We start from the raw sequence: 19832 nt of genomic DNA on the forward strand, positions 1-19832 counted from the left end.
TTCTTGGGGTGGGGTATCTTGGACACCCTTAGTGTTTTCTTACACTCCCAGCGACCCTCTACACAATACACTAGCCTAGGGGTCCATTCGTGGTTCGGGTTCCACTTTCTTAGTATATGATTTGTGTTGCCCCTAGGCCTATTGCATCCTATTGTTTTCTACAGTGTTTGCATTACTCTTTGCCTGTTTTACTTACCTGATTTTGGTTTGTGTGTATATTTTGTGTATTTTACTTACCTTCTAAGGGAGTATATCCTCAGAGATATTTTGGGCACATTGTCACTAAAATAAAGTACCTTTATTTTTAGTAACTCTGAGTATTGTGTTTCCTTTGATATAGTACCTATATGATATAAGTGGTATAGTAGCAGCTTTGCATGTCTCCTAGTTCAGCCTAAGCTGCTCTGCTATAGCTACCTCTATCAGCCCAAGCTGCTAGAACACTACTAATCTACTAATAAGGGATAAATGGACCTGGCACAAGGAGTAAGTACCCTCAGGTACCCACTATAAGCCAGGCCAGCCTCCTACAATGGAGCCATCACAAATTGAATGTTTCAAAACTGAAATATTCAAATGAAGCAACTGGAAAAATTATGACCCACTCTATGCCTGGCCTGGCGATCTGGAACCACCTACTAAAGCAGTGGTTCCCAACCTTTTGACTTCTGTAGAGCCTCACTTTATCATTACTAGAACCCGGGGACCCCCACTGAATCATTACTGAAAACCAGGGACCACCCCAATGAGTCATTACTGAAAGCTGTGGACCTAATCAATTAATATTATTAAATTTGCTAAGCAGTCAAGGACCCCCTGAGGAGGCTTTGCCGACCCCCAGGGGTCCCTGGACCCCAGGTTGGGAACCACTGTCCTAAAGTATCTACGGAAGTATGAAACCTTGGAATTACCATGGACTCCAAGTTATCCACCGGAGGGTGCTTCGGCGGCCTCATGGCCCCTGAGGTGAGGTCGGTCAAACAAGGGTGCACAGCGAGGCGGAGCCAGATGGGGCTCCCAACACTGCAGCAATTGGGTGTCTCGGTGGGGGTGAGGAAGTGATGGCCCTCATAACTTACCTGCCTGACGTGACCCCACAGAGGCACTGCAACGACTGAGTGATGTCCTGCTACGTGCCGTGGAAGGTGGGGGAGAGCGGTGATCCTGACGAGGGGACGAGCCGAAGCTGGAAACTCGGGCCTGGGCGGAAACGGTGAGGCGCCTAGCTGTAGGAGCCTTGGGGCGGTGCTCTGTTGTGGCCCAGACTGATGAGGGCCCTGGAGGCCCCGACTGCACCTATGCTTATCAGCATCAGACAAGTGGGCCCTGGCCAGCACGTGGAGCTGATCATTTCTGGGGCAAAAAACTAAACAAAAACAAAAAGAGCCCCCCACCGGGGCTGTGATGGAGGTGCAGACACAGCTACACACTGGTTGAATCCGGAGCGGTGGGCCACAGGCTACACTATAACATTAGTCAACTGTGTTGGGTGCACAAGCTCCCGCCGTGGGAACGTAAGACAACCTGTGACAACCATTGAGATCTTGGTGAGAGCCAGCCATTGGGAGAACAGGACACAAGAGAGACCCAGAGATAAGGGAGGAAGCTGCTGCGGGTTCCTCGACACCACACCTGGGGGCTAAACCCGCCCCATTCAATGGAGAGCTCTGGGGACCCTACCCTCCAAGACATTCTACAGGCAATAATGGCCTCTCGCAAAGCCCTGGAAGGAAAAATTTACGCACTGGCAACAGACCTGACCATACTGCGAGATGATCATCGCCGGCTGGTGGAAAGGGTATCTACATCAGAGAAACAAAATCAAAGAGGTTCTACCAGTTGTAAATGATTCAACTGACAAATTAGGCATGTTGGAGCGGTAAATTCATGATCTGGAACTGAGAGTGGAGGATGCAGCAAATAGATCAAGGCAAAATAATCTTTGCATGATTGGCTTACCTGAGCGCATAGAGGGGAATATTATGGTGGATTTCCTGGAGCGCTGGCTTAGGGAGACAGCAGCAGATGAAGGACTTTCACCCTTTTTTTGCCCTTGAGAGGGCACACATGGTCACGGCGCACCCTCCCCCACCAGGGGCTCCACCAAGACCTGTGATAGCACTGAGGAAGAAAGGTGACTGCACAGTGGAAAAAAGAACAGTTCACCTTTTCCCAGACTTTTCGCGAGAGGTGCAGAAATGGAGAGCTACCTTCAGAGAGGCGAAACAAAAATGAAGACAAATGGGCATACAATATGGTATGATGTTTCCGGCCCGTCTGCGTGTTGTATCGGAAGAGGGGGCTCAATTCTTTAATTCTCCGGAAGATGTTTGGCAGTGGATAGGCACTCATTTGTCGACTGGGATGGATACCGAAACTGGTAACAGCTCACAACGGCAACATAGACGTCCCCGATCTGCCCCTTCTAAAATGGAGGTACAACAAGAACGCTAAAAAGTGATGGAGGCAGTGGCCTCTCTGAGCGGTTGAGACCAGAGCCCAACGCTTGGCAAAGAGATGGGCTATTTGGGATCTGACCGAGACACAGTCATCACACGTATATCAGAGGAGGCCGGACCAGAGGTGACACCAGGGACGTCAGACTGCATCATTTGACCCTCTCTCCCTTGATCCCTATGAGAGTCGAACCAACATTGCTGAATTGCTGCGTACCTGCCCAGCAATCTCCCAAGAGGAGAGAGAGATTGGTAGGGGGGGGGGGGTGACTTGAATGAGGGTGCTGGGGAAGGTAACACTCTAGAGAGAGTAAGTGTGACAGTGGTGTTGTAGCACTCTTTAAACAACGAGTGTTCAGCTACCAATCTATTGAGAACAGTTGATAATTTTTAGTTTGGATGAGAGACAGTTGTCTATTTGTCCTGGGGAAGAGAAGTTGGGAAGTTTGTTGTTGGTTTGTTTATAGGGGGACCCATGAGTCACGTGATTTTGTGAGAAAACATCTAGACTTGGGGGAGATTAATGAACGTATGATGGAAATGGGGTGGAGGGGGAGGGTGCAGAGCAACTCAGTTTTGAGGCAGGATTATGGATACACTGGAGACATATAAATTCATATCATGGAATGTCCGGGGTATGCATACAATGACAAAAAGGTATAAGGTCTTCTCCTATTTATAGAGGCGAGACGCTCACGTGGCAATGCTCCAAGAAACACATGACGCCAACTGAGGGGAGGGCTATACAGAAACGGGGACAGGTATATTATACCACTTATTCAGCTTATGCCAGAGGTACTCTGATTTGGATACGGGTTGGGGTCCCGTTTCAGCCCATGAATAGTTTCATCGACCCATAAGGGCGCTATGTGGCTATGAAGGGAATATTAGAGGGCTAGGATTTAGTCCTAATCAATGTCTATATACCTAACACAGATCAAAACTTACTACCAGATTGGCTCCACACCTTATATAGTCAATAGTGCCAGGAGTGGGCTTTAATTGTGTGGAGGAACCTGGTATGGACCGATCCCCCCCCTCCACCCTCCCTCCCTCCATTGAACGATTCCCCGATAGCAAGGGTGGCACGACAGATTACAACCTGGCAAACACAATGGGGACTCATAGATGTATGGCATAGGTTATACCAGAATACCAGAGACTACTCGTACTTTTCCTATTTAAATGACCTACACATACGCCTGGATTCCTTCCTTTGCACCCCTGATATGTTTGCAACCATCCATAATGTTGAATACTTGGCCCGCACCATTTCGGACCACAACCCCATATTATTGTCACTGAGGTGGAGCCACACCCTTCCTCTTATCCCTACATGGAAATTAAAACCCAAATCATTAGAAGATAGACGCTACCATGAAGCAGTGAGACACCATATTGCTCACTTATTCATTGAAAACAATTGCCACAACTAGCAGCCCATTCGTTGATTGGGGCTCTTTTAAAGCGGTGTTGATAGGGAGATGTATAACAGAGTCCGTCGGGGTACGGGGACATATTAGAGGCGAAAGATAAATTGAGAGAGGAGGAAAAGATTTGGACAGGACAGCCAGATCTCCAGCATAGATTCTTAGAATTAAAAGATATAGTAGCAGACCATGTTGAGCAACTTCGCTGCTTTGATTACAAGAAATACGTATCACAGGCTCACGCCTGGCAGCTTTTAGCGTGCCTCCCCTGTGTTTTTGCCTTCTGACCTCCTATTTTTATGGTATGCTGGACTCTGTTTTTGCTAGTTTATTGTCTCTGCGCACTTTACCACTGCTAATCAGTGCTAAAGTGCAAGTGCTCATGATATAAATTGAACTGTTGAGTGGTTTATCCATGATTGCCATATTTGATTTACTGGTAAGTCCCTAGTAAAGTGCACTAGAGGTGCCCAGAGCCTGTAAATTAAATGCTACTGGTGGGTCTGCAGCACTGATTGTGCCACCCACATGAGTTGCCTTGTAAACATGACTCAGACCTGCCACTGCAGTGTCTGTGTGTGCCGTTTCAAACTGCCAGTTTGACTTGGCAAGTGTACCCACTTGCCAGGCCTAAACCTTTCCTTTTTATACAGGCACCCCTAAGGTAGGCCCTAGGTAGCCCCATGGGCAGGGTGAATGTTTTTTAAAGGTGGGACATGTACTGATGTGTTTTACATGTCCTAACAGTGAAATACTGCCAAATTAGTTTTTCACTGTTGCAAAGCCTATCCATCTCATAGGTTAACATGGGGGCTGCCTTTAAATATTCTTAAAGTACAGCTTCCACTTGAGAGCAGGGCTTGAAAAAACATAAAAATGTTACTAGATCTGCAGATCGAGTAACTTAAATAATCTACGTGACCTAACTGTAATGTACTTGTCCCGTACACTGGTCTCAAATTGTGTGATCCTAGGCAAATAGTTTACAGGGTTGCCTTTTTCTTAATTATCACATGTGATTGGGTCATTCAAATTTGCGAGCTCAGCATTTCTGCAGTACAAAAAACCCTCTTTTGTTTAAGTAGACTAAAGTTTGCCACATGCATCACAAGAATCTAGCCCACATACCCATGAGGTCTAGCCCACATAAACTAGGACTTCTTTTAGTTTACTAACAACATTGCCATCAGGGTAGGAGTGTTTCTGAGTTTGTTTAGTCACTCAATTTTAATAAATATATTACTAAACCATGATGTGGTAACATACTGTCATCTACACACAGTAACTTTCCAACAAATGTCCAAAAACCTCTCCACTAACTTGCAGCTTTACTGATAAAAGTATATAGTGTATTAACAATCTGTGAAAATTGAGAAACTGGGTTTCAGAAAACATATCCTTTGCACATCAACATGTAAAGTATTCTGATTTGTTTTCATCCTATTACAATATTTTTTCATCACACAGAAATATAAAAAAGGGCTTTCACAACTACTGAAATATATTTTGAAATGTTTGCACAGTTGACTTAGTCATTTAAATGTTGTGTGTCAAGAAAACCCTGACACCCTAAATCCTTTTAATTTACATTCTAAGCAGCAGCTCGCACAGTTCACCTTACAAAGGCCTGGAACTCTGCAGTCAGAAGGAAAATTAATTGTAAGAAAAACTGACTTTTGACCTCTGTCTGTGAACACAGTGCAAATGTGACATGCAAACAAGATTTAAAGGCATCTTTTATTGCCCCTCCACTTTTCAACTGAATAGAACACCTGTTCAGTGTCAACTCGCCAGAAGGGACCAGTAAGTATTAAAAACAGCTCCACCTGATCAAATAAGTCTCCCCAATGCTAGTGGGAGAGTGGATTTTTCGAGCCCTGGAGAGCAGATAGAAATATAGAGTTTGGGGTCTCTGGACTCACAATTTTAGAGTACATCTTTTAGTGAGTTGATTTTTAGATTGTCAGTTTGAAAATGCCACTTTTAGAAATTGGGCATTTTCTTGCTTTAACCATTCTGTGCCTCTGCCTGCTTGTGTATTCCACGTCTGGGTCAGACTGACAGTTGGGTTGTTGTGAATTCCCTCTAGACAGTGACACAAAGGGAGCTGGGGTGTAGCCTGCATATCCTGATAGGCCAATTGGGCCAGAACGGAGGGAGTAGTGGTCACTTACACCAGAAAGGACTGTGCCTGCCCTCACGCAATGCAGTCTCCGACCCCCTGGTGTGTGTCTGGGGCCAGGCCTGGGCAAGGAAGGATCTTGTCAACAACAGAGACTTTCCTTTGAAGTTTGGCTACTTCAAAGGCAGAAAGGGGTATAAGTAGTGGACCCAAACCCCAAGACATTTAGAATCTTTCTGGACCAAGAGGTTACTTGCGGTTTCTCACTAAGTAAACAAACAAAAAAACTTTTGTTTTTGCGTGTGGGTATTTCTGCCTTGGGCTTTTCCTCTCTCACATGGTCATGTGGACTGTTTACACTTGAGGAATTTTTGAGGTTTGGTGATTTGCACCATTGGATGTGACTGCTTTCACCCCCACTGATCTCGTTCGAGTGTATTGATGAACAGACGCGATGTTTGCCCCAATGTTATATGAAAGATGTGTGAAATGGGTTAATTGTTTATGATCTTAATTATACACAGAACCAAAGAGACGATTAAGTATGGAATGCCCTGATGAAGGTGGCTGCGAGTAAGATGTATTGACCCTGACGTGTAAGTCCACCGAAACACACATAGGCAAGCTTCGATGGCATACGTATAAACGGAGCGACAGCAACTGAAATGAACTATATCGTAAGAATTTACCGGATGGAGTTCTGTCAGCAAATTTTCGAATTGATACTTTCAGCATTGATTTATATGACACTTATCTTTTAATATGGGTCCAAGAGACTTTTTTTGAGCGAACTATTGCAAACCATTTGGAGATTACCCATATTTCACTTAGTCACGAGTTGTACATACACATGTATAAATATTTGTGATTTAAATGTTTTTGATGTAATATTGTGTATCAGTATGTGGTATGTGTTGTTGCTCATGGTGAGTTGTCTATAGTCTTGTCTGTCTTTATTGTTTTATGATGACTGGGTGAAGGTTTTATTTTTCATTAAAAGCTTGATTATAATAGTGTATATTATTTTGAACACATATGTATATGGATAATGAATGTGGATTATTATTAAAGAAGAAAAAAGTGTTTTACATCCAGTATTTCAGTCTCTATCCCTTCGGATTGAGCTGACTCTCTGAATGTTTAGGAGAGTGATATATTGTTTACTTCCAAGAGGAACCTATGCCAAGGAGAAGAGCTGAAGAGCTAGAGGAGGAGTACGGCTCCTTTGCTTTGTGTGCTTTGCTGGGTTGGCCTGCAGTTGCTGCTTCTACCTCAAAAAGAGAGCAAAGGGTGAACTTTGCTGTGTATCCTGCTTGAGAAAGTTCTCCAAGGGCTTGGAGTAGAGCTTGCCTTCTGTTGGAAGTCTCAGGGATACCAAAGACTTCAGTTTCATCTGCCTGCCGCACTGAGAACTGTGTGTTCTGTGCTGTTCAAGAAGAAAAACCACTGCAGCGCCGCCAATGATGCCGCTGGCCTGCACCGTGACCTGCGATGCCGCACGGAGCCGCACCACCCTGCTTCACACCGCAACCCTGGTCCCACCGACGCCACCATCTGACGCCCCCACCGAGCCGCTGCTTGCACCGTGACCTGTGGACCCCGCACTCCAGCATTGCCTTGCTCACACCGCAGCCTGGGCATCCCTGATGACACTGCTCCTGTTGAGACCGACGCTGCTGCCTGCACCATGGCCTGTTGACACTGCTCGTGAGGTACACAAAGCACCGTCCCATCCCGCACCGCAGCCCTTGTCCACTGACGCCAGCACCATCGACTCCAGTGTCCTCACCAAGCGTTACTGTCTGCACCGTGACCCGTGGACGTCGCACGGAGACCGCCCCACGCCGTACCGCCGACTTGGGCTTTCTAATGACAGCACTCCAGCAAAGATGCCGCCGCTGCCTGCACTGTGACCTGGTGACACTGCATGTCGCACCACCCCACTTCACACCGCAGCCCTGGTCTCACCAAAACCGTTGGATGCCGTCACCAAGCCGCTGCCTGAACCGTGACCTGTGGGCACTGCACGGCGCATCATCCTGCTTTGCACCGCAGCCCTGATGCAATTCACACCAGCACTCCTAACTTCATCAGCCTGGAGTTCGATCTGCAATGCGTGTGACTTCAAGGGCTCGACGACCCCCGCGCCCACCCTCAGAACCAACACCGTGACTCCAGCGACGCTGCACTGCAGATCTCATAGTTAGGACCACAACACCCTGCATTTCTGAGGTACTGTTTTGCGGGTCTTCCCAACACCATAGCTGGCCCACAATGCCGCCGCCGGCCTAAACTGTTGGATTTGTTGTTCATGATGCCGTGATAGCCCCAGACCGAGCTATCGACTTCAAGGAACTGTGTTTTTAAGTAATTCTTGCAAAATTCAAAACTTTATTATCGTTTGTTGGATTTTTCTCATTTTGGTATTGTTCTACACAGATAAATATTGCCTATTTTTCTCAAAACTGGTGTGGTGCCCTTTTGTAGTGAGGGTCACTACTTCGACAGGGTGCAAACTGACTGCCAACTTGAGACTCCATTTCTAAACCTGAAAATGTGTTCAACAGGGTAGATCTTTCCAAACTCATAGCTAGACTCTATATAGGTCCCAAATTGCTGAACTACATTTAAGCTCACTTTTGTCAGCCTACAGCGAAACTGAAGATCAATGGAACTCTCTCCCTGATTACCTCCCTCATAAGGGGGACAAGCTATTTGTGTACTCTTTGTAGAACCTTTGGTGGCTAGAATCCAGAACAACCCTGATATTCAGGGTATCAAGGTGGGCAATAGAGAGCACTAATTATCCCTATTTGCTGACAACATACTATGCTTCCTTACCCATCCTTCCACTTCTATATTAGCATTAATGAAGGAACAAGATTCTTTTTCTGAAATTTCTGGCTTCAAAGTGAATTTCATGAAATTCTGGGGTATTGGAGTAGCTGGTCTACGCAGCGATCTAGAACAACTAGTTTGACAGGCGGGGGTCCAATAGGCTACAAGTAAAATGACTTACCTAGGAATCCAACTTACCTCAAGTACAGCAGACCCATATCAGGGCAACATCTTTCCACTGCTAACTGGTTTACAGACCCTGGGCACCTCTGGTGCACTTTACTAGGGGCTTACCAGTAAATCAAATATGCCAATCACGGATAAACCAATCACAAATACAATTTACACAGGGAGCACTTGCACTTTAGCACAGCCAGAAGGAACTTCCACTCAGGAATGGAAGCAGTCGCCACCTGGATGAGTGAAAGCTGCCTCAAGCTCAACTCCGACAAGACTGAGCTCATCATCTTTGGAAACGCCACCTCACCTTGGGATGACTCCAGGTGGCCCACATCCCTCAGTGCCCCCCCTGCACCGACTAAGCATGCCCGCAACCTAGGCATCATCCTCAACTCCTCCCTATCCATGACCCGCCAGGTAAACTCAGTTGCCTTCTCCTGCTGGCACACACTCTGCAAACTTCGGAAAATCTTCAGATGGTTACCAGCAGACTGCCGTAGGACAGTCACCCACTCCTTAGTCACAAGCGAGCTCGACTATGGCAACGCCCTCTGTGCTGGCACCTCGACTAGAATCATCAAAAACTACAACTAATCCAGAACGCTGTTGCCAGACTCATCCTGGATTTCCCACACCAAAAACATATCTCCCAACACCTGAGGACCCTCCACTGGGTACTGGTCAAGAAACAAATCACCTTCAAGCTACTCACCCAAATGTAAAAGCCATACACAACGCAGGACCAGCCTACCTGAACTACTGAGTCTCCCTTCACACCCCTGCCCGATCCCTCCACTTCGCCCAGCTGGCCCTGGCCACCATCCCTCATATTCGTAAAACTACCGCCAGAGGACGATCCTTCACCTACATCGCAGCAAAGAGCTGGAACAACCTCCCCCTGCAACTCAGACAAAGCCCATTGCTCACCATCTTCAGGAAGAACCTCAAGATGTGGCTCTTCAGATGAGGCCCGCCCCTCCCTACCCCCATCGCATTGAAACCCTCACGGGTGAGTAGCCGCACTTTACAAAAACTGATTGATTGATTGAGCACTGGTCTGCAGTGGTAAAGTGTGCAGAGACAGTAAACCAGCAACACAGATCTAGGAAATAGGAGGAAGAAGGCAAAAGGTTTGGAGATAACCATTTACAACATTCAGCGTCTAGGGAAAGGAGGATCAGGGGCTGATGGGTGTGTTCCGCTACTTCCATGAGGGCTACTGCTAAGCGTGCATTGCCGTTAGCTTGGTGGTTACGAAGGAAGCCTGATTGTTGTGGGGTTATGATGGAGGGCAGTATATGTTAGAGAAGTTTTACCAGGATAGATGTGAACATTTTTATGTCACAGTTGAGGAGGGCAATAGGGCGGAAAGAAGCACAGTAGGGGGGTGGATGCGGGCTGGAGTGGTATTCGGCTTGAGGAGCAGTGTGATATGGGAGTCTATCATTGTGTCAATGACTGAGGCCGTGGTTAAGAAATAATTGAAGACTCGTGCTAAAGGTCTGGCCAAAATGTGGACAAAGGCTTTATAAAATGTAGCCAGAAACCCATCAGAGCAGGCGCCTTGCGTGCGGATAGTGTATTGATGACAGACCTAACCTCGTCCGGACTAATATCGGACTCAAGTTGGAGCAAATCCTAGCAATGTTTAGGGGGTATTATAACTGTCTAGATAAGCATCCTGCAAGTGATCTGATAAAGTCTGGGACTTGTAGAGGATTGAATAATAATCGTGGAAGATCTTTGTTATATCTGGCATTGTGAAAAAGTTAAGGTCCTTTATCTTGGATCTCATGGAAGCAGTTGCGTGTGGAATGAAGGCATGTCTTGTGGGCTAGCAATCTATCCACTTTGTCCCCTCGCTCATAATAGGTCTTACCAATATAGAGGAGTTTCTTAGCCACCTCTTTCATCAAGAGGTGTTCCAATTCCCCTCTGATGTTACGAAGGCCCCTCAGAGTTCAAACCGTGCCCTGGTTTTTGTGGCGTGTTTGCACTTCAGATAGATTAATTTCTAATGCCTGCCAATGTCATTTGGCTGTTTGTTCGAAAGCAGCAGTGTGTGATATTAATTCGCACCGGAGGACTGCTTTAGCTGCATCCCATAGGGTCGCTACAGACACGTCTCTGCTATTATTATCTGTGCGGTAATGTTCAAGAATGTCTTTTATTCGATAGCGAAGGGATGGATCCCAAAAGGCTACTTCATTTAAAACCCATGGGAATGGGTGCAAAGGGGTATCGGGCCCTACATCTAAGCGCATGTGTGCATGGTCAGATAAGACCTCAACTCCAATCGTTAAACTGAGTATCCTGGAAACCAGCGTGGTGGAAACCAAAAAATAGTCAATGCGTGAATGTGTTTTGTGAACGTTGGAATAGAATGTATAGTTGCGTTCTCAGAGTACTAATGCCTCCAAGCGTCTATCAGGGAGCGTTAGGATATGCCATGAAGCAGGGCTGTAGGTAGATGCGTTTCAGCAAGTCGCGCAAAGGATCGATTGGCGTAAGGGGCAAGTGTAGTGTTAAGGCCTCCCCCTCCCCAGGAAGATTGTGCTATGTGTGAAGTGGGAAAGGGCTGGGAAGAGCTCATTATAAAAAAGAGGTGCGGTCGACCAGTAGTGCCGTAGTAGGATACCAACTTGATTGTGGAGAGTTGAAAGGGACCCTTAACACCCATCACACGGCCCTCTGTATCCCTATGAGTGGCAATGAGTCAGAATAAGGGACCTCTGCGGAATAACAGGGCCATTCCACATTTTTAGATGTGTGGGAGGAATGATAATGCTTAGGGTACCAATATGAACGTAAGCGTTTGGTGTCATCTCTGAGGAGGTGTGTCTCCTGGAGGAACGCAACATCAATCTCTTGACGGCGTAGCCAATTAGTTAGTGCCCTACATTTTTTTGGGGGGTAGTTGAGACCCTGTACGTTTGGAGTTACTGATTTAAGTGTCATCTATATGTCAGATAGCGAATTATGCCCTTCGCTGAAGAGGTGCATAGAGCACCCAGTGTCTCCTTGTGTCTATACTGGTGTAGTTGTGTCAATGTGTCGAACAATAAATGAAAACAAATACCTAAAGCAACAATTAATAACCAAACAAAGGTGTCAAACACGCCTGTTTGGAGGGCCCAGACTCGCCAACCTACAGGGAAGGGGTGGTGTGTGGACCAACATAATAACTGAAAAGGGCATGGCATAAGACAAAAAGGAGTCTCCAAGCAAAAAAGAGAAAATAGGAATTGGGAGACGAGGCCCTGTTGAAAAAAAAAGAAAAAAAAAAGAATAAAGAATAAAAAGAACTCGATCCCCATCCCCTGATGCTAAAAATGTTTGTCAGAGTCAATAAAGTGAGACCCACAGCTATTCATGTACAGTCCGTGATCGATCTGCAGCCAACCACAGCAGCCAGTCCTGGACCTAACAATAGGCCATGTGGCCATGCAGGAGTTTTGTCGCCCAATGAAGCGAGTCAGTGGACCTGTACTTCAGTTTTTTGTGGGGTTTTTTCTTTGCATTTTTGCAATTCGGGAATCCCCCCTCCCTCAAACAACCCTCCACAGAGAGCGCAGATGCCTCCGGAGAAGTCTCCATGTCTCGTGAAAACGATAAGCTGAGTGCATCGCAGGCCTCCTCGGAAGTGCATGACACCACATGTTTGTCTCGGTAAGTGAAATGGAGGTGTAAGGGGAAGCCCCAGTGGTATGGAATTTGACTGTTCGCATAAGTGCAGGGTGGCAAAAAAAAATAATGGATTAAACCCAGATCTGTGTCTGGGGGTGAATGCTTGATTTGCTCTGCATTCCGTCCATCATCTGTTGTTTTTGCATTTGTCGCCCCAAGTGAGAAGGGTATGCCCAGACGTGAGTCCCGTGCTTGCTATGCCACCAGATTCACGCTAGCCTGGCTGATGAAGGGTGATACCCTGAAACCGCTCCCAGGATGCTTGTTTCTGGTCCAGGGAAGACCTGGCCTGGCAGTTCAGTTCGGGCTGGACTGTTCCCATGGGGAACAGTGTCAAGACTGATTTGCATATGGCTGGGTCCAAACTGAAATGGCATGGCAAGCAAAACAACTGATGGATTAAACCCATATCTGTGACTGGGGGGTGAATGCTTGATTTTCTGTGCATTCCGTCCATCATCTTTTGTTTTTGCACTGCTCCTTGTGGAGAGCCAACGTGTGAGTCGATACATCTTGGTAGACAGAAAGATTGTCGCCCCTAAAGTAAACTGGCTACTTGCATTATCTTTTCCTTAATATGAAAATAATGGACCCTAGTGAGAACATCCGGTGGAAGGTTTTTCAGTTGTTGGAAAGTTGAGAATACTTTATGTGTGCTGCCCAAAAGCACCAGCTGGTCACAATTTGGGCCCAGAAGATGAGCAAAGCGAGCCTGAATGTGGGTTTCAAGCTCTGATGACGACACAGCTGTGTTCACTCCCCTGACGCATATTTATTACGGCTATAGTGATTCTCTAGGTCATCCAGCTTATCCTGGGGTAGTTCATAGTTCTTTTCAATTTTCTCTATGCGCGTTGACTGATCTACGTTTTTCCAGGACCTGATCAGTAGAGGACGACTTGAATGTTGTAAAATGGTAGTCCAATTGGAGGACAGACTCGTCAACGTCTAAAAGAGTGTGTGGAAAGTCTTGGCAGAGCACATTGATGTCTTTATGAATGTCGACCAATAGAAGATGGAGGTCCTCTTTGGTTGCCGAAGTTTGAGTTTCCACCGGTGTTTCTGGTGTTGAGACGGAGGGAAGAGACTTCCCTCCCTGCGACCAGGCAGTAAGGTCAGACTTCTGGAGCATGTCCCTTATTGAAGTATTCCAGGGAGTTTTAGCGCGTTTAGCTGCCATCGTTAATAGTGGACACGTGGATCCAGTGGAGATCAGCCGTGGCATATCGGAGTGTCATTATCACCAAGTTAGAGAAGGAAGGGTGGTGGCAGGAGAAAAAACATGTAGAGATCTCGCCTGAAGCACCCCAGGAGAGGATCAAGGCTAGCTACGTCTTCTTATGTTCGTGAAAGGCCATCAGATGCCTCCCTCAAACGATAGCCAAGAATTTGGAGGACCAGGCACAGAGAAAAATCATATTTAGCACATGAGCAGGAGGAAGGAGCAGGCCGTGTGCATTCGCTGGATATGTAGAAACACAAGGGAGGAACTCAGTTCATTAAAGCAGGTTGGAGTGCATTTATTATCTCAGGGAGCAGCGCAAAGATCAAAGGTAGGAAAATGGAGGCCTTTAAGAGGATAGTAAGTCATTAGGCAGGGCACCCTTGGTTAGGCTCCTATCCACCACCCTCATCTTGGAGTGATGTAGGTGCTGCTGCGCCGGCAGAAGGGCTTCAGGACCCTCTGAGATGGCAGAGGGTGAAAATGCATAGTGGAGGAGGGGTGTATAGCGCTTCTGGGAAGGGCTGCATGTAGACGTCAGTGTTGATTTTACAAGAGGAAGTTGTGCGCAAAGCACATTGTACTGCTAAGCAGCTAGGAGTAGTGCATGTACCTTCAATTATAGGCTCCATGAAGCGGCCGTATTACAGGTTTCTCTTGGGAAGTTTCCGAAGTGGGGTCTTAGGCCTAAGGCTCAGGGCAACACCACCATCACCCCCGGTAGGCCCTAGAGTTATGCAATCCCACCAGAAAGTAGTTGGGTGTGGGCTGCGCACGTCTAGACTTCCTTTTCGTGGCCCGTCTCTTCCATGCAGGGTCTTCGGTCTACCAATTCGCCTCCACAGATCGGGCGCGGGCTGCCCACCTCGTGGGACTGACTTGCGCTGCACAAGATGGCCGCCGCCGATCGGATCTCAGCAGCTGTGCGAAGCAGGGCTCATATGGTAGTATTGTGAGATATTACGATGCCCTCTCACCCCTCCGAGGTATCTCCTGCAATGCGGGCATGGGATCAAGGCATATGGGGCTGCAGGCTCACATTCCGTATCAGGAATCTAGAGGGGAGAGAAGAAGCCAAGCAGCAGCTCAGGGGAGACGTGTCTTGTTGGGTCTCTGCCTTAGACATGCCCACATCTCCATTCTTCTATGCTTTCTTAGTATATGGTTCAGGCCCACAATAGGGTCCCATGTATTTTTATGCTTTTCCCATTTGTTTCTTAGCATACTTACTCTGTGTAGATATCTCCAAGTGAAGATATACCAACATTAGGACAGTACTAATGTTATAATAAAGAATACTTTATTTTTTAAACATTTGGTGTGGTTCTTTCTTGTGTGGACATCATTGACTGACTATTTTGGTATTGTAAATGCTTTACACTCCTCCTTCATAAACCTGAACTGCTCCCCACAGCTACCCCTAGAGAGCTCTGGTTATCTAGGCACCAAAACACTAAGGGTTTCCTGGACTCAGTATAGGGTGCCACACCATAGATGTACGCCATAAACCGAGCCAGCCTCCTGCATTGGTGGTGCAGCGTGGAAAAAAACTTCCATTGCTTTACAACTTGGTCCCTAGTGACTTTCCAAAAGAAAGATGACTACTGACTTTGGTACATTGGAGGGTTGTCTCTCTAGTACTTTTTGGTATTGTGTCACTAAAATAAAGTACCTTTATGTGTGTAAGTGCTGTGTGACACTGATAGGGGATACCTGGACCTGGTATAAGGTGTAAGTACCTCAGGTACCCACCACACACCAGTCCAGCTTCCTACAGGTAGGTACACAAATACTACTCTAATATCATGTCTTTAGTTGGGGACACTGACCAGACTCAGGAGTCTATGAACGGGTCTCTTAGGTTTCAGGAACTGAGGACCCTGTGTACAGCTAGAAAATTAAAGACAAGTAGCAACCCTATCAAATCTACTTTCTTAGAGTTGCTCATCCAGGATGACACCTAGAACCCTGTTAGGGAGAGAGAATTAAGTGAGGAAGGTGAGCCACCAGTGTTGGACAAGGAGGTACCTAGTACCTCATCTGACCACACTAGACATGACAATGAGGATTCAGGAGAGAACTTTGGACCTGCGGGACCTTGGTAGCACAAAGAGGAGGGGGGGGGGGTTGGGAAATCGCAGTAGCAGGCTCACTTTTTATCCCTCTGGGGTGGTCCAAAGGGTTTCTAGAAGGAGTAGATCCACCTCATCCTCATTTTCCCTTGCCTCAGCATCTTCTGCTGGGTCCATTCCCTCTAGCTCAGAAGAGGAGTCCTTAGACAGAGGGTTCAGCTTGCTGAGACTTGAGAAAGCAAAACTCAAAATGAAAAAGCAGCAGCTACCTCTTGAGAGAGAGGCCTTAGAAACTGAATGGGAACAACAGAATTTGAGGTTAGAACCTCATGGTGGCAGCATTAGAGGATCCAGAGTCAAGGAAGACCACTTTGATTCTCGGACTCTCAGCAAGAAGGTTCCCCCTTACAAATCTGGGGATGACATCCACAAATGGGTAACTGCACCGGAGAAAGCCTGTAAAGTGCAAAAGGTCCCAGAGATAGTGGGTTGCTATCCTGTGGCTCTCCTTTGTAGACAGAGGCACAAACAAACTTTTGGCAATTAGAGAAGAGGATGCAGACAACTACCAAGTCTTACAAGATGTTCTGATTGACGGGTTTGGGCATACTACTGATGAGTACAGGATTAAGTTCAGGGAAACTCATAAGGAGTCTTCTCAAGACTGGGTAGATATTGTAGACTGTCGAGTTAAGGCTCTGGAAGGCAGGCTGGTTATATGGTAGTAATGTACATGACTACGAAGCGCTGTACAATCGGATCATAAGAAAGCGTGTTCTTAATAACTGTGTGTCTGAGAAACTGCAACAGTACCTGGTGGACTCTGAGCTGACCTCTCCCCAAGAACTGGGAAAGAAGGCAGACAAATGGGTTCGTACCAGGGTGAGTAAGAAAACTCATAGTTGAGGTGACCAAAAGAAGACAAATGCTTCTAAGTCCCAGGAGAAGGATGGGGTAAAACCTAAAGGAAAGAAGAAAGAGTCTTCTACAGGTCCACAAAATTCTTTGAGGGATGGGTCCAAATCCTCCTCTTCCTCTAATAAGAAACCTTGGTGCTTTCTGTGTAGGGAAAAGGCTATAGGGCAGGTAATTTCAACTGTCCTAAGAAAAGCACCAAGAATACTACTTCCCCTCCCCCTGGTACTCCTAGCAACAGCACTGGTAGTAGTACAACAACCAAGGGTGTAGCTGGGTTCACCTTGGGAACTACAGTTGGCTCTGACCTAGTCAGACAGACCACTGAGGCTGTCCTATTATCAGAGGGTGGCATTGACCTTGCCCCTTTGGCTGCCTGACCTCCTAATATGAGGAAATACAGGCAGCAACCCCTCATCAATGGTATAAAGGCAGAGGCGTACCGGGACTCAGGTGCCAGTGTCACTATGGTGACTGAAAAACTGGTGTCTCCTAAGAAGATTCTACTTGGACAAATGTACCAAGTGACCAATGCTGACAACATCACCACCCCGTGGCAGTTGTCAATTTAAGCTGGGGGTGGTTACAGGCCATAAACAAGTTGTTGTATCCTCGTCTATTCTTATAGTGTGTCTAATGGGCAATGATTTGGAGACTTCAGCATTGGCTGAGGTAGAGTTAAAGGCCCATGCAGCCATGCTGGGCATCCCAGAGAGTGTCTTTGTGGCTACAAGAGCACAGGTCAGGTAACAGGGAGAACAAGGAAAAATGGAGCCTGGAACAATGGCCCAGGCTGCTCCCAAGAAGAGAGGCGGGAAGGGAAAGCAGTTGACCTCCTCCAGTATTACCAGTGAGGATCAGTCTCCCAGAGAGATGATTTTGCCCCTTGTGAGAAACCTGCACCAGAGGAGCTTGGGCCTGACGCAGCAGAGCACTTGGGGCCATGGGGACACTCCAGGGTGTGTGGAGCAGAAATCCTGCCCCTCTCTTGAAGGTTTCGGGCAGCAAACTGCTGAAAAGGCATGGGATGTCAGTGGATCCCATATGATCTATTGGGAAAATGGACTCCTCTACTCTGAGGCTAGAGACCCCAAGCCTGGTGCTACCAGGAGGTTGGTCATACCTCAGAAGTTTAGGGAATTCTTATCGGCCCTTGCTCATGACATTCCCCTTGAAGGACACCTTGGCCACAGCAAGACCTGGGACAGATTTGTCCCACACTTTCACTGGCCCAACATGTCTGAATACACAAAAGAGTTTTGACGCTCCTGTGTCACCTGCCAAGCCAGTGGCAAGTCAGGTGGCACAATAAAGGCCCCTTAATTCCACTACCAGTGGTTGGGGTTCCCTCTGAAAGTTTAGGGATTAACATTGTCGGTCCCCATGACCCTCCTACAGCCCCTGGGAATAGATTTGTTCTGGTGGTGGTGGACCATGCCACCAGGTACCCAGAAGCCACCCCCCTTAGGACCACCACAGCTTCTACAGTGGCCAAAGCCCTCCTGAGAATCTTTTCTAGGGTGGGTTTCCCTAAGGAGGTTGTATTCAATAAAGGTGCAAACATCATGTCTTGATACCTCAAAGCAATGTGTAAGGAATGTGGGGTAACCTACATATTCACCACTCCTAATCATCCACAAGGAAATGGTTGGTTGGGTGGGGTGGGGTGGGGTGGGGGAGTTTGGGGAGATGGCGGCTGAGTTGGACACTTTGTAAATAGCTCCAGCTCAGGCCCTAACATTATCTCGCCAAATCTTGTTCATCTGGCTGCTAAGACTTAATAACCTGATATTCAGATGCACATAGTGCAAAGGGCACATCAGGAATTTGTTCTCTGTATCTGCTGGACCTGGTAATGGGAGCCACCCAGAGAGTGTATTGCTGGCCAGGAAACACAGCCTACATTGACGTGCTGTGCTCGCGTTCGTCCTAGGACCCTGGCACTCACTCTCACTCCTGACCATCTGCTTGTGTGGACGAGTGCTTACGAGCTCCGCCAATGCTGTGCCAGAACTGGCGGGCCCCAGAGCAGGACGGCAACAACCACTGCCCGGCCTAGTCTGGGTGTCGCCTACTCTACGTGACGGGGAGGCTGAAAGAAGCAGGGAGGCCCTGTGTATGACTGAAGCACTCTTCCCCTGGCGAGTCCTGTGCGCTTGAAAGGCGCCATCCCCGGCGGGTCCACACACATACCTCCCAGACCAGCTACTGAGGATTAGTGCTGCCGATGGCACTGTCAGGCGACGGGGATATCAAGGCAGAGGCACAGGTGAGCAGGCAGGGGTGAGATTTCTGCTGGAAGGAGCAATACCAGACTGATTCTGCCCCCTTTTTCTGTTACTGATTTTATACCATAAGGTCTGACACTAGAAAAACTGCTTTATTAACCTACAATACTGTTTCTCTCGGGCAGGGCAACATCCTACATCAAATGACTCATAAGCTGCAAACTGCGGTGTTTACCAGCAACTTCCCGCACATTTCCACTATAGGGCACCCTCTCAACATGGTGCTGTACTACCAAACTTCTACTTACACACTCTAGAAGTACATGCACAATAACCTGCATTACAGCACCTAATGGGGACATGGAATCTGGGAACTACTTCCGCCCACAATAATCTCCGCACTAACGGAGTCATTCCTGCTAGTAGGATCATCACTACATAGTATGCACCTGGGAGCGAACCTCTTTGTCTACTAGCAGAGCCTCGAGAAGAGACACAATTACAAGGCGGTCACCCGATAATAATCACCCTGCCCTACATCACCCAGACGACTACTGTTTGAGGAGCTCCATCACTACCATAATCTGGGGCACTGCAAAATAAATTAACTCCACTCCTCCACATAAGCACATACTTATACAGGCACTGATAATGCTCACCCTTTCTGTCCTGTCAACACCAG

General features: G+C 47.2%; 1 protein-coding gene across 1 annotated transcript in view; it reads right to left on the minus strand.

The window, feature by feature from the left end:
- The window catches only part of LOC138286979 (zinc finger protein 850-like), a 444405-nt gene that overhangs the window by 11049 nt on the left and 413524 nt on the right, over window positions 1-19832 (minus strand). The gene's annotated exons all lie outside the window — the stretch shown is intronic.

Source organism: Pleurodeles waltl, chromosome 4_1 (genome assembly GCF_031143425.1).
Source record: "Pleurodeles waltl isolate 20211129_DDA chromosome 4_1, aPleWal1.hap1.20221129, whole genome shotgun sequence".
Taxonomy (NCBI): domain Eukaryota; kingdom Metazoa; phylum Chordata; class Amphibia; order Caudata; family Salamandridae; genus Pleurodeles; species Pleurodeles waltl.